The sequence below is a fragment of the Pongo pygmaeus genome, chromosome X (assembly GCF_028885625.2).
Source record: "Pongo pygmaeus isolate AG05252 chromosome X, NHGRI_mPonPyg2-v2.0_pri, whole genome shotgun sequence".
NCBI classification, from domain to species: Eukaryota; Metazoa; Chordata; class Mammalia; order Primates; family Hominidae; genus Pongo; species Pongo pygmaeus.
The window spans coordinates 139,974,518-139,989,970 of record NC_072396.2 but is presented as its reverse complement, the minus strand read 5'-3'; the positions used below and the strand labels follow the sequence as shown (position 1 = coordinate 139,989,970).

Below are 15,453 nucleotides of genomic sequence, written 5' to 3'. Positions count from 1 at the left end.
AGTTTTAGAAAGATAAACAAAGGTTTTGCACCTGAAACACTCAATGATATATGCTTATGCATGTCATTAGTCTAAAGCTCACAATCTGCAGAGAAGGAAATGGTATCCCAAAAGCTTAAGGGTCTTGCTCAAGTGCACACAGCTAGCTAGCCTAGGAGCTGAGACTAAAACTGAGATTTCTGGACTTGGCGATGCCACTTGGTTCTCCCTATATATTATGTTTACTGCCTCACGTTGGCCTGCTTTACTCTAGGCTAAGCAGATTAACTCCCTCAGACCTGGCTCTTGGTCTTATCTTGGCTGGGCATCAGGGACAATTTCTTTGAATCCAACTAGAAACTGGATCTTTGGTGGCTCCTAACTCGGCAGTTGCTCATTATCTGGTACTCACATCCAGAAACATCCAGCTTTCTGCTTCTTTCTTTAGGCATCACAGCCTGGTTAAAACTAGTTACTCTCAAAGCAGAGATAGATCTTTCTCCCTGAAGGCCCTTTCAGGTCAGGATCTTGGAAACACCCTTCTGTTTTGTTCTGTTTTCCTACCTCCAGCTTGCCCTTCAGTGCTTCTATCCTCTGCCTGAGTAGTGTCAAAAAACTGCAGGTACAGGGATGAATCCAGACTTAGAGCTGCCATTGAAGGATCTGGTGGGGAGGAGAGGGACATCTTTTACCAGTCTATTACTTCCTAGTCTAATACCGGAAACCCTAAGATCAGTGCTTCTTAGATTTCTTTTGGCCACAGGCCACCGTGGGAAACTGATGAAGTGATAGTCTCTCTCCCAAATTCACAGATGCACAAAAATTAGAGCTCCAATTTCAGGACCTTCAAAGGCCATCTGAATCCTAGCCATGATCTGCAGATACTTGTCGAGAATTTGATTACAGTGGTTACTCCCTAGTCTTAAGCAGATATACTTTCCAATAATTATGGGGATAATTTGAATGTTGCAGGTTACTTCCTGGTTTCAAACAAAATGTGTAATTGTTGTGTCTGGAGTGGGAGGTGGGGGGATCTTTTTTCATAGCAGGTTTCTTCTTAGGCTCATTCACACTTCCTAGGCTTCTTGAATAATTGTGGAGATGTTATTACAGTAGGCAGCTACATATAGTGTCTACTGTATCTACTGCTACTGTATCTCTCAGGCACAGGATGCATTGTTCTATGCTGTCAAAAATAGTTGCAGGCTCCAGGACAGACTATAACATTGTGAGCAAAAAGCTGCTTATAATGACTTCCAGTTAGCTTTTAATATTACAGCTGGAATTAACTCACAGTTATGTTTGCCAAGAGTAGCAGAGCAAGCTTGCCAGCAAAGTCCTACACTGTAGCCTTTCCCCACTTGTTATGGTTAAATCCATGAAAATCACTGTGGTAAAATAATTTATATTTGAAGGACTTAGAACGCTGTGGGTAAAGTAGAATCAGAAGCCAAAGGACAAGTTGTGAGTCTATAAAAGCTCTTAGAAACTGTTTTTGACTTTCACTAAAATGAAAGTTAAAGACAGAACACTACACTTAAAAAGTCAATATTTTATATACTTTTAAAATTAGAAATAGTCATAAACAATTCTGTATAATTTCCATCTACCATCCTTCACTCATTAGAGCATTTTCAGGAATGATTTCTTCCTGTTTTATCTTTATTGTGTCATTTATTTTAAAAGTTACACTCATAATAATTTAATTGTATGGAAGTGTTATAAAGTAAAAAGCAAGTCTCAAATCCCACTCCACACTCAGAGATAACAATTATTAATGGAAGGACATTTGGACTTTTTACATTTTGGCTTTTTTTTTTTGTGGAGGAGGAATCCTTTTTCAGCCTGATGGTTTTCACAGCCATGATTTTGAGGCTGCTGGATTTTAAGGCTTCTGTGAAGCTGGGGAGAAAGGAATGGGGATAGTTCAAGTTAAAAAGTCATAAGCCTTGCTGCTCTTACTGAGACTCAGCAGCTTTTGTTTAATAAAAGCTTCTCAGATTCTTGCAAACCTTTGTTTAATTTCCAGAGTTCTAAAAAAGTTGATTGTGACAATTTTTGCCAGTATTTGCATTTTTTTTAAGGAGGAACAAGTTTATGGAGAGTTTCACCGTGCCATTCCAGACTTTCCACCACTATCCAAGCTTTGTATTTCTCTCTTTCAAAAAATACATTTGCTTTCATCTTCTGCCAATTTCTGGCCCCTCTGCCATGAAAAGAAAGGGAAAGTTTGTGAAACTGAGATACAAGGAAATTATAGCTTTGGAGTCAGATTGACCCAGATGTGGATCCTATCTCCACCACTCACTCAGATTGTGATCATGGGCGGGTAGATGATATTCCTGAGTCTCCATCTCCCAATTGGTAAATAGTAGTAATAACACTCACCACAACCTGTTTGTCAAAATCAAAGGAAAGCTTTTGGTACAAGTCCTAGCAGATAACAAATGTCTAAAATATGGTTTAAGTATCTTAGTTGCATGTACCGAGCATCTTTTGGGATTGAATTGCAATATATGTATATATTATCCATATATTATCTATATACTATTATATATATTATGTATATATACATTTCACATGTCAGTGTCAGCTTTGAGCACCCAAACTTTTAATACTTCTTTCATAGGAATTTAAAGAATTACATGTGACCTCTGCTTCTTAAACTAAGTACCCTGAAAATAATGTACCCTTTCCTGATGACTGAAGATCATCCTTATATAAATGTTAATTATTATTCATACTAGTACTATTGCTAATTTATACGAATTCAATATGTAATATTAATTGTTATCAATTATTACTTTTATGTCATTAATTTCAACTTATTATGCTTTTAGAGTAATGAATGTGATGGTCACACTTTATTCCTTCACTATATGGTTCCAGCCTATGGTTTTGATAACTTTTCTGCTCCCTTATTTTATCTACAGTCATTCTGGGAAGAATTTCAGTTGTTCATATTCTTTCCTTTCCCCACTGCCAGTGTCTGCCTGACATTAATGACTAGCTCATTTCCTGAGTTTGCTTAGTATGCCCTTCTTCATCTGCCTTTGTGACCATATCTACAATCCAGCCAAGTTGGAGGTGTAGCAAACACTAACATCAGAGGGATAAAGGAGTTTGAACTTCATCCTGAAGACAGCAGGTGAAATAAGGATATGTTCATGGTGGGAAGAAGGACTGAAAGAGGAAGGATAAGGTTAGATTGTGTGGAGAGTACATCACTCTGTCAGCAGTGGAGGATATATCAGGTTGTGAGATCCTCAGGTGGAAGAGAGGGAGAACAAGTGGTGTAAGGGCGGCAATTAGATTTTAATGGGTCTTAGAATTCAAACTTTATCATAAGTTGATATTCTTTGTTGAAGTATATTGGAGAGGGGAGTGGCATGGTCATATTTATGTTTTCTATGGATCACCTTACCTAGGATGAGGAGGATAAATTTAGCATTGGTGGAGATGTGGGTGAAAACCTGGAAACAGGGACAGTAACAAAAAACTTGCAGTGACATAGGGGAACATAAAGTGTATCCAAACCAAGTTAAGGCTGATGAAGATGAAGTGTGGGATGCATTTTTGAAACTATAAGAAGTGAAGTCTGTCTTAACTGTTTTTCCTGGGGAAGTGGGATGCAGCTGACTCAGAGATGTCTTCTGACTTTCTAGGTAGATGATGGTGACACCACTCAAGAGAGGGAACCAAGAAAGAAGAGAGGGATTTTTTTTTTTAAGAAAAGACAAGTTCAACTTGGGACATTTTGAGTTTTTATATTTGAGTGTGCCATAGGCAGTTAGAGATATGATCAGAATCTGCTCGGTTACCATGTCTAAGGGCTGGTCTCCAGCTTTTCAGAGTCATGAACACATTTTGCAAGAGCCAAGAGTTAAGCCAAACTTACCAAGGATTGATTTACAAAGTAGAATGCCAGTCAACTTTCAATGAGAACTATAATGGTCAGGTTAAGTTAGCAATATGGATTAGAAAGCAGGAAGTACTGTTAAAGGAAAGGGATCCCAAGACAGGTCTATTTTAATAGTAGTGGGGACATAAAGGCCTCAGGAGCCCCAGGTGAGGCACAATTGATTTAATGTCTTTGTCTAGTAAGAAGCACATTCAGACTTCCTCAGGGACAGTATCCGTTCTTTTTCTTCCTGTGCTTGAGTCACAGTTTTTAATTTCTTTGCAGGCATCACATATTTTTGATGAAAATCGGACGTCTAAAACATTATAATGCAGTAACTCAGGGAATCAGATTATCTCTTTCTCCAGGGCTCGTTGTTACTGCTTATCGTGGGTTGTAGGTTTGTTTGTTCTTTTGTTTGGTGACTTTTAGAAACATTTTTAAAGACTCTATTCTTTGTTATGTGTGTTCACTAAAGCCTTTGTTTTGTTAGCTTAGTGGTCTACTAATAACAGGACCAAGATTTCCTTGCATGCTAGGAGACAAAAATAAAAATAGTAGATTGACTCTGTGTTACATTTCTGACCTAGCCTACGCTATATGCTTGTGCAGAGCTTAAATGTCAGCCATAGGTGAAAGATCAAGGTCTTCTCAGGTCTTCTTTGAGTATCCATCCATTCCCGGGCAAGTGCATGAGCTTATAGAGTCCTTAATGTACTCAGAAGCTTTACAAAGCCCTCGTTCTCCTTTCTATCTTTTCCCCTAGCCTCTTATTTCCCAGGCTTTTTTGATTTGTCTACTGCTTGCCTCATCTGTTATCCGTTGCACTAGATAGCTAAGAGTAATATATTTGCTTTGAAATTAATTCATCAAACTCTTCTCAGAAGGCTGCTGCAGCCCTGAAAAGTTTCCAAGACAGATAAAACAGAGGCATGTCTCTGCACTGATCCCTTAGGGGGCCATGCTTGGGTTTTCTTACTTACAGTTAAATGATGCGTTTAGTCTATTCTGCAACTGGCCATGGCTTTAAACAAGTCTTTAACGTAGGCTGGTTGCCATTCCAGTATAATTCACTTGAAAAGCAGTAGCAGTCAGGAATTGGAGCATCCTGGATGGGAGACGAGGAATTCAGAGCCTGGATTGGCATGAACTTTTTATGCTCTTCACTGAATCCCCCCAAGACATCTATAGAAGCTTGTTTGACAGTTCACCGAATGAGAGTGGTCAGCTATGCCTAATAGGGCCATCAAGGAAGGGCTCATGGAGGTAGGACCGTTAAGTTCAGCCCTGAAACATGCTGGAGAATTTTCTAGTTGGGTCTGCGAAGGTTGAGGCCAGATGTGGGAATGTCCTCCTACCGTGTAGAAGGAACAGCCAGAAAAGACATGGAAGCCTGAAATACCTTATATACTTCATGAAATGTAAGCAGCTGGCTGAAGCACTTTGCATACATCCTCTCATGAGGCCATTACAACATTCCTAGGAAACAGATTATTGTTATCTCCATTTTACTGAGGAGAAAAGAGGCTGGAGGAGGTAAAGTAACTCCAACAGCTAACAGATGATTGTGGGAGATGGTCAAGGGCTGTTTATAGAAAGTGTTGGACAATTATAGTCACTGCTATCCACCATCCAATACTGCAAAACACAGCCTTCATTCTATCTTGGCTTGCATGTTGCCCACGGCGGTACATGAAGTCAGCCTACCCTTTGTTAAGCCTATCCTTCTCAGGGCCAAGTTTCCTCACTACAGAAGGTTTTGTGGCCTTTTTCTGACGTGCCTCTATTCCCAGTAGCTTTCTACATGCTCGCAGGTGGTTTTCCCAGTGGCCACAGCTGACCTACTTGTCTCCACATTCCCTTCCTTGGGAGCAACACAACGGTATTTCCCTAGGTCCTGGGTGTTTGCCCTAAATGTTTCTGCTCATGATATAAGACTTAGTCACCTTTACTACTGCAAGCCTTTCATGCTGCTTCCTTTCTATCCTCCTCACAAACTAATTCTGATAAAAGTGAGAATCTGTGGAGGCCTTCAGGATTCCAGTGTCATTCATGTTTCCATGGAAGTATTCTATTTCGGACAGTTCCTACTCTCACTTGATCTAAACAAATCTGATTTGCTCATCTCCATTCCTTTGCCAAAGCCTTGTCTCCAACCTCTGCAACATCAGTATATTTGCTGAGGCTTTCTTTTCTCCTGCTTTCCAGCAGTTTAAGAATTCTACAAGTTACTAAATCCCTGCTAGCTTTCATTTTACAAACATATGTTCAACTGCCTTGAAGTGGTCAACTTCAATCAAGGAGATGATGCACCACCTATGGTTTGTATAGACACAATTCCAAACCCTCCTTTGGGGCCCTAGCATCTTACCGGTAGAAACACCCTAGTTCAATTGCCTTTGCAGAGTGTATTAGTAAGAACTCAATTACAGAAGCAGTATTGGTAGGATATCTGTATCTATATCTATATCTTACCTATCTCTCTCTCTCTCTCCATATATCTATCTATCTATCTATTATCTATCTATCATCTATCTATCTGTTTATTGCATGGAATTGGCAATTGTGAGGTCTGGCTAAACAAGTTTGTATGGCAGGCAGTCAGGAAGGAAAAATCTTGGACAACCTGGAATTCATAGGCACAGGCTGAAGCTGAAATCCATAGGTGGAATTTCTTCTCTCTCGGGGAAACCTCAATCCTGCTTTTAAGGCCTTCCAACAGATTGAATCAGCCCAACCCAAATTAACCAGGATAATCTCCCTCACCTAGATTCAGCTGATTATAGCCTTTAATTATATTTAAAAACTCTCTTTACAGCAGCATTTAGTGTTTGATTAAATAACTGGAAACTGTAGCCTACCCAAGGTGACACATCAGAAAAATCATCACAAATAACATGACCCCAATTCTGAGAGAATTGTGCCCGAGTAGCTGGGACCAAGCCAAAATTCTTAATTTACCCACACAGTTTACCATAGACTTACCTTCCAGCTCAAGGGAAGGGCCTCATTTTCTCCCTCAAAATTCAGAGTTTCTGCATTCTACCTTACAGACTAGCTTCTAAGATACTTCCTCTCCTGATGACTCCCAAGAGATAATGCAGTCACACCGTAGGCAAATCACACAAAGTTGGGTAGTTAGTATTCATCAACTATATCTATATCTATACAAAAATCCATATAACTACCTACATATTGTCTCTAAAAAATGTTTAATTTTTTTATTTTTAAATTTTTTGGGTACATAGTGGGTGTATATATTTATAGGTTACATGAGATATTTTGATACATTAGGCATACAATGCATAATAGCCACATCAGGGTAAATGGGGTAACCATCAGCTCAAGCACTCACCATTTCTTTGTGTTACAGACAATCCAATGACACTCTTTTAGTGATTTTGAAATGTACAATAAATTGTGTTGACTGTAGTCACCCTGCTGTGTTATCAAATACTAGATCTTATTCATTCTATCTAACTATATTTTTGTACCCATTAACCATCCCCACTCCCCTGTGACTACCCTTCCCAGACTCAGGAACCATCCTTCTACTCTCCATCTCCATGAGTTCAATTATTTTTAATTTTCAGCTCCCACAAATGAGTGAAAACATGCAAAGTTTGTCTTTTCTGTGCCTGGCTTATTTCACTTAACATAATGATTTCCAGTTCCATCCGTGTTGTTGCAAATGAAAGAATGTCATTCTTTTTATGGCTGAATAGTACTCCATTGTGTATATACACCACATTTTCTTTTTCCATTCATCTGTTGATGGACACATAGGTTGCTTCCAAATCCTGGCTATTGTGAATAGTGCTGCAATAAACACGAGAGTGCAGATATCTCTTCAACATACTGATTTCCTTTCATTTGAGTATACATCTAGGGGTTGGATTGGTGAATCCTATGGTAGTCCTACTTTAGTTTCTTTAAGGAAACTCCAAGCTATTCTCTATAGTGGTTGTACTAATTTACATTTCCACTAACAGTGTACAAGGGGTTTCCTTTTCTCCACATCCTCTCCAGCATTTGTTATTATTGCCTGTCTTTTGGATAAAACCCATTCTAACTGGAGTGAGATGATATCTCATTGTAGTTTTGATCTGCACCTCTCAATGATCAATGATGTTGAGCATCTTTTCATATACCTGTCTGCCATTTGTATATCTTCTTTTGAAAAATATGTATTCATCTTTTGCCCATTTAAAATCAGATTATTAGATTTTTTCCTATTGAGTTGTATGAGCTCCTTATATATTCTGGTTATTAATCCCCTGTCAGATGGGTAGTTTGCAAATATTATCTCTTATTCTGTGGGTTGTCTCTTCACTTTGTTGGTTGTTTCCTTTTCTGTGCAGAAGCTTTTAAACTTGGTGTGATCTCATTTGTCCATATTTGCTTTGGTTGTCTGTGCTTGCAGGGTATTACTCAAGAAATCTTTGCCCAGTCTCATGTCCTGGAGAGTTTCCCTGATGTTTTCTTGTGGTAGTTTCATAATTTGAGGTCTTAGATTTAAGTCTTTAATCCACTCGATTTGATTTTTAATGTGGTCAGAGATGGGGATCTAGTTTCATCCTTCTGCATATGAATATCCGGTTTTTCCAGCACCATTTTTTGAAGAGACTGTCTTTTCCCCAGTGTATGTTCTTGGCACCTTTGTTGAAAACGAGTTCACTGTAGGGGTGTGGATTTGTTTCTGGGTTCTCTATTCTGTTCCATTGGTCTATACGTCTGTTTTTATGGCAGTATTATGCTGTTTTGGTTACTACACTCTGTAATATAATTTGAGGTCAGGTAATGTGATGCCTCCAGTTTTGTTCTTTTTGCCCAGGATACTTTTGGCTATTCTGGATCTTTTGTGATTCCATATAAATGTTAGGATTTTTTTTTCTATTTCTGTGAAGAATGGCATTAGTATTTTGATAGGGATTGCATTGAATCTGTAGATTGCTTTGGTTAATATGGACATTTTAACCATATTGATTCTTCTAATCCATGAACATGGAATATCTTTCTATTATTTTGTGTCCTCTTCAATTTCTTGCATCAATGTTTTACAGTTTTCATTGTAGAGATCTTTCACTTTGGTTAAATTTAACCCTACGTATTTTATTTTATTTCTGGCAATTGTAAATGGGATTATTTTCTTGATTTTTTATTCAGATTGTTTGTTGTTGGCATATAGAAGTGATACTGAATTTTTTATGTTGATTTTGTGTTCTGCAAATTTACTGAATTTGTTTATCAGTTCTAACCGTTTTCTTGTGTAGTCTCTGGGTTTTTCCTGGCCACCTCTGCTGCAAACAATGATGACAACAACCTCTTCATCTATGACTGCAGTGCTGCAGAATAGTCACAAGAAAATAAAGGGGAGGATGGGCTACCCTTGGTCTGGGGGAGTGGCATGATTCTGGCATCCACCTCCAAGTCTGGCAGCTATTTTGCTTTAACAGATGACCACAAGCGTCTGATTCTTTTCCATACAAAACCATGGCAATGTCTGAGTGTCAGGACCATGGCAAGGAGGTGTATGGCCCTGACCTTACAGCCTCTGTGGAGAAGGTCTTGGTGGCCGACAAATCTGGAGATGTGTACTCCTTTTTGGTTTCAGAGCCACACAGATGCGGCAGACTTGACCTGGCACACCTGTCAATGTTGTTAGAGGTGACTGTGAGTGCTGATAACTGCTTCATCCTCATTGCCAACCAGGATGAGAAGATCCAGGTCAGCTAGGCCACAGCACCTCACAGTATCGAGTCCTTCTGCCTCGGGCACAGAGAATTTGTGAGCCGCATCTCTGTGGTGCCCACTCAGCCCGAACTGTTTCTTGTCCTCCTCCAGGGACTGCACTCTTAGGCTCTAGGAGTACAGAAGTGGCCATCAACTGCACTTCTGTCACCTGGCCAGTCTGCAAGGGCTGATGGGCCTCTGGGACACCAGAAGTTTGTCACATCCGGGATCACGTTCTGGTGCTAGGAGAACTGCATGACGCTTCTGTGCAACTGTATTCCCGTAATCTACATCTTCCAGCTTGATGCTCTCAGACTGCTAACTTAGTGTACAGGCAGCATCTGTCAATCTAGCACCATGTGTGGGATGTGGCTTTCGAGGAGACCCAGGGGCTGCGGGTGCTGCCGGACTGCCATGAAATCCCCCTGGTGCTCTGCAGGCCTGTAGGTGGCCAGTGGCATTCTGTTCCTGAATGCACTGTGTTTAAAAAAAAAAAAAAGTCTCCAGTGTTATTCGTGGGAACTGGGCCATGCTGGAAGGCTCTAACGTCACAGATGCCAGCTTCAGCAGTCTCTACAAGGCCGTCTTCGATAACATGACCTTCTATCTGAAGAAGAAAGAGGAGAGACTGCAGTAGCAGCTGGAGAATTCCCCCACCTGGGCCCCAAACCAAGAAGTTGAGGCCGGGTGAGGTGGCTTTGAGTTGCTGACCTTGGTGGTTGGTAGTGCCTCTCACAACCTTGAAACAGCAAAAGCAGTTTTAACTTGTTCCCTCCTCATCCTGGCATCTCCCTTTAAGAAGGAAAAGGTGACATTAGTTACATCTGACCAGCTCAGCTCAGTGGATGGAACCGTCTCCTGGGCTCTAGAACATTCTGTATCACTGAGCATAGGCTCTTGCCTGGTGTCTGTGCCCCCTTCTGGTGGAAGAGAAGCTGTGCAGGGCGTTAGCTCAACTAAGAGACTATGGGGCAGAGTGGAAGTGCTGGAAGCATTTTATCTTCATGTTGAAGGCAATCTATTAACCTGTAGCAGTGGCAGCTGTTGATTTTTCTACCATACTCGTGATGATGTTCGTGCTGGACATGTCTTCCTCTAAGATATATAGGCAGACATTTTTGCAGTGGCATGGAGGATGTTTTCATGTTGTTCCTGCCATCTCAGGTGGTGTGCTGCTTTCCAAGTAGGCACTTGCCTCATAGGGCTATTGAAACTCAAATAGAACTAACTCTTCAGCCATTCCCAGCTCCAGCCACACTTCCTGTGCTCAGGAGCCACATATGGTGAGTGGCTCCTGCGTGGGAAGTGCAGAAACATGATTCCCGTGTCACAGGGAGCTCTCTCTGGCAGCACTGGTGCAGAAGGTGAACTTGTTTCAGCAAGTGTGAAGGCATGAGCCCTGGCTAGAAACCCAGTTTTACAGAGAAATGATCGAGAATATCGTATTTATTACTTTGATTTGACCTTTGCACACACTACAGAGCAGCAGCAGTGTCACTGAATTCCAATCACCTATCAATAAGGATGAACTTTTGCAACTTTCTGGAAATCTTTAGCAGCAATATATGGAATTAGACTCAAAACATATTGAGCAAAACATTTGGGTGCATGCACTGTTTGTGACTGAAGTGTTCAGTCACAAATTGAACACTTCTGGGAAGTGATTTGGGAAGAAAGATTCTGCGATGGTTTGGCTTCTAGATATATCAGGTAATTTGTTCATTTTAGCTTCTACCCACTCTCCAATGATTAAGTTTCAAACACAGGAATGACTGTACATGTTGGTGATAACTTGGGTGTGGGGCTTTTCTGGGGCCTTAGAAACAAAAGCTGTATCAAAAGCTGGAGTGCTTCAAGTTTTTCATAAGTGCCTTGTTTTGCTTAAAAAAAGACACTCTTATTTTAATTTATTTTTTCCATAAGTTATTGCAGTACAGGTGGTATTTGGTTACATGAGTAAGTTCTTTAGTGGTGATTTGTGAGATTTTGGTGCACCCATCACCTGAGCAGTATACACTCTGACATGTCCAGCATGAATAGCATTATGAGTATGGTAGAAAAATCAACAGCTGCCACTGCTATTGGTAGTCTTTTATCCTTCTCCCCCCCCCCCAAGTCCCCAAAGTCCATTGTATCCTTCTTATGCCTTTGTGTCCTCATAGTGTAGCTCCCACATATCAGTGAGAACATACAGTGTTTGGCTTTTCATTCCTGAGTTACTTCACTTAGAGTAATAGTCTCGAATCTCATCCATATTGCTACAAATGCCTTTAATTCATTCTTTTCTATGGCTGAGTAATATTCCATTGTATATATGCGCCACAGTTTCATTATCCACTCATTAATTGATGGGCATTTGGGTTGGTTCCACGAATTTGGGATTGCAAATTGTACTGCTATAAACATACATGTGCAAGTATCTTTTTTATATAACGACTTCTTTTCCTCTGGGTAGATACCCAGTAGTGGGAATTCCGGATCAAATGGTAGTTCTACTTTTAGTTCTTTAAGAAATCTCCACACTGTTTTCCATAGAGGCTGTACTAGTTTACATTCCCACCAGCAGTGTAGAAGTGTTCCCTGATCACCACATCCAAGCCAACATCTACTGTTTTTTGATTTTTTGATTATAGCCATTCTTTCAGGAGTAAGGTGGTATTGCATTGTGGTTTTGATTTGCATTTCCCTGATCATTAGTGATGTTGAGCATTTTTTCATATGTTTGTTGGCCATTTGTATATCTTCTTTTGAGAATTGTCTATTCATGTCCTTAGTCTACTTTTTATGGGATTGTTTGTTTCTTTCTTACTGACTTGTTTGAATTTGATGTAGATTCTTTATATTAGATTCCTTTGTCAGATGTATAGATTGTGAAGGTTTTCTATAAAAATTCTAGAAGATAACATTGGAAAAATCCTTCTAGACGTTGGCTTAGACAAGAATTTCATGACCAAGAACCTCAAAGCAAATGCAATAAAAACAAAGATAAATAGTTGGGACTTAGTTAAACTAAAGAGCTTTTGCATCACAAAAGGAACAGTCAGCAGAGTAAATAGACAACCCACAGAGTGGGAAAAAAGGCATTCGTAATGGTGCCTCAAAGACCTTCACAGCCTGTGAGAGGTAAATCTGTTTCCAAAGGCACCCTTCTGGTACTTTAGCAGCTGAGCAGATATGGAAAGAAACATGACTTCCTTAAAATATTTCAATTCAATCAGGCTCCTAAAATGTAACCTGTGGATATAGTTTGAATATATGTCCCCGTCAAATCTCATGTTGAATTGTAATCCCCAATGTTGGAGGTAGAGCCTGGAAGGAGGTGTTTTGTCATGGGGGTAGATCCCTCATGGCTTGGCGCTGTCCTTGCAATAATGAATGAGTTCCATGAGATCTGGCTGTTTACAAGTGTGTGGCACCTACCCCTCCCCACAAATCTCTCTCTTGCTCCTGCCCTGGCCATGTGATGTGCCTGCTCCCACTTTGCCTTCCACCATGAAAAAGCTCTCTGAGGCCTTCCCAGGATCCAAGTAGATGCCAGAACCATGCTTCGTGTACAGCTTGCAGAACTGTGAGCCAATTAAACTGCTTTCCTTTATAAATTACTCAGTCTCAGATATTTCTTTATAGCAATGCAAGAACCACCTGTTCCTCAGGACACCAGCATAGAGATAAAAATAGGGTCATAGTAACGATGAACTCCAATCAGTACTTTTCTGACTGAACCTGCTTTGATGAAGCCCCAGATCCCCTCCCTAATGCCTCCTAAGTACTTTTTGGTGTATCTCACGGATTTCTCATGTGTGCTCTGAAGAACAGTTCTCTTCAGCTCCAGCTTCCCCTCACTGTGGTCATCCACGTCTCTTGGTGCTGACAACAACTGCTGCTGTACCAAAGACTGTGTCAAGGGCACACTCTCCCATGACTACAGTGGTCATTAGCACCTTGCCCCATAGCCGAAGAAACAAATATCTGTCATTGATCCCATAATTTTGAGTACAAACATAGAAGATGGGTATTTAGGATTGAAAGGTTTTGTTGTCCATCTTTCTAAATGTCTTAGGAATTTGCTGGTCTGGGGCAGAAGGGGAGAAGACAGTGTTGGGCAGGCACAGCCAGCAAAGCTGTGGTGAGAATTTTCAGGCAGTCACAGTATTCACAGATGAATTATAGAGATATACAATCCTCCAGAGCCAATGGAATGACAACAGGAGCAATTCTGAAGGCCAGGGAAGATCAAGAACTTAATGTTTAGGCCTGAGAAAGCATGTGAATGTGGAATGGATTCAAGTTTGTTATTTTAAGAAACTCAGCCATGAAAAGGTTATAACACAGAATTCGGTAGTTTGGAAAGAAGCACTAATGTCTGGGACTCAAAAATTTAGTTCTGACTTTGCTTAAGTTCTTCTGTGCCTGAAATTTTACATAGTGTCTGTTCCAAGACTCCCCAGTACCAGACTTGATAGCAATGCCTCTCCACAAGTTACCCGTGGCAAAGAACCAGGCTTTTAGATTTTCAATCCAGTATAAACAAATAGTTTTGTAAAGTAGTTCAAAAATGAATTACGAGAGTAACAACCATTTAGATGGCCACTTTTTTTTTTTCTTTGGCAGAGCCAGTGCCTCAGCCTCCCAAGAAGCTGGGATTACAGACGTGCGCCACCATGCCCGGCTAATTTTCATAATTTTAGTAGAGACGAGGTTTTGCCATGTTGCCCTGGCTGGTCTCGAACTCCTGGTCTCTAGTGATCTGCCCGTGTCGGCCTCCCAGAGTACTGGGATTACAGGCATGAACCACCATGCTTGGCCTAGATGGCTACTATTTTTTAAAACCCAGAAAATAACAAGTGTTGATAAAGAGAAATTCAAACCCTGTGCTCTGCTGGTGGGATTGAAAAATGGGGAAACTGCTGTGGAAAACAGTATGAAGTTTTCTCAAAAAATTAAAAATAGAATGACCATGCCATCCAGCAATCCCAATTCTGGATATATAGCCAAAAGAATTGAAAGTAGCATGTCTTAGTCTGTTTGCACTGCTGTAACAAAATGCCTGAGACTGGGTAATCTATAAATAACAGAACTTTATTTCTCACAATTCTGGAGGCTAAGTTCAAGATCAAGGTATCAGGATTTGATGTCTGGTACAAAGGGCCTACTCTCCACTTCTACCATGGCACCTTGTTGGTGCATCCTCTGGAAGGACAAATGCTGTGTCCTCACATGGCAGAAGGAATAGTAGGCAGTGAATCAACTCTCCAAACTCTTTTACAAGGGCCCTAATCTCATTCATGAGGGTTCTACACTTATGACTTAATCACCTCTTAAAGGCTCCACTCTTTTTTTTTTTTTTTTTTGAGATACTATCACATTGGTGATTAAGTTTTAACATACGAATTGGGAGGGGGCACATTCAGACAATAGCACAGGGTCTTCAAGAAATATTTACACGCCCATGTTCATAGCAGCACTAGTCACAGGAGCCAAGAGGTGTAAGCAACCCACATTTGCATGGACAGATGAATAGATAAACAAAATGCTGTGTATATATAACAATGGATTATTATGCAGCCTTAAAAAGGAAGAAACTCTTTTTATATGATACATTATGGATAAACCTTAAGGACGTTATGCTAAGTAAAATATGCCAGTCACAAAAAGACAAATACTGTATGATTCTATGTATATGAAGTATCTAAACTAGTTAAATTCGTAGAAACAGAAAGTAGAATGGTGGCTACCAGGGGCTTGAGAGGGGGGGAAAAGGAGAGTTATTGTTTAATGGGTATGAAGTTTCAGATCTTCAAGATGAAAAAGTTCTGGAGATCTGCTTCACAGCAATGTGA

General features: G+C 40.3%; 1 pseudogene; it reads left to right on the top strand.

Annotated features, from left to right (window-relative positions):
• The first annotated feature begins 5,174 nt into the window (after positions 1-5,174).
• LOC129024210 (tRNA (guanine-N(7)-)-methyltransferase non-catalytic subunit WDR4-like) lies at positions 5,175-10,323 on the top strand (annotated as a pseudogene).
• The last annotated feature ends 5,130 nt before the right edge of the window (positions 10,324-15,453 follow it).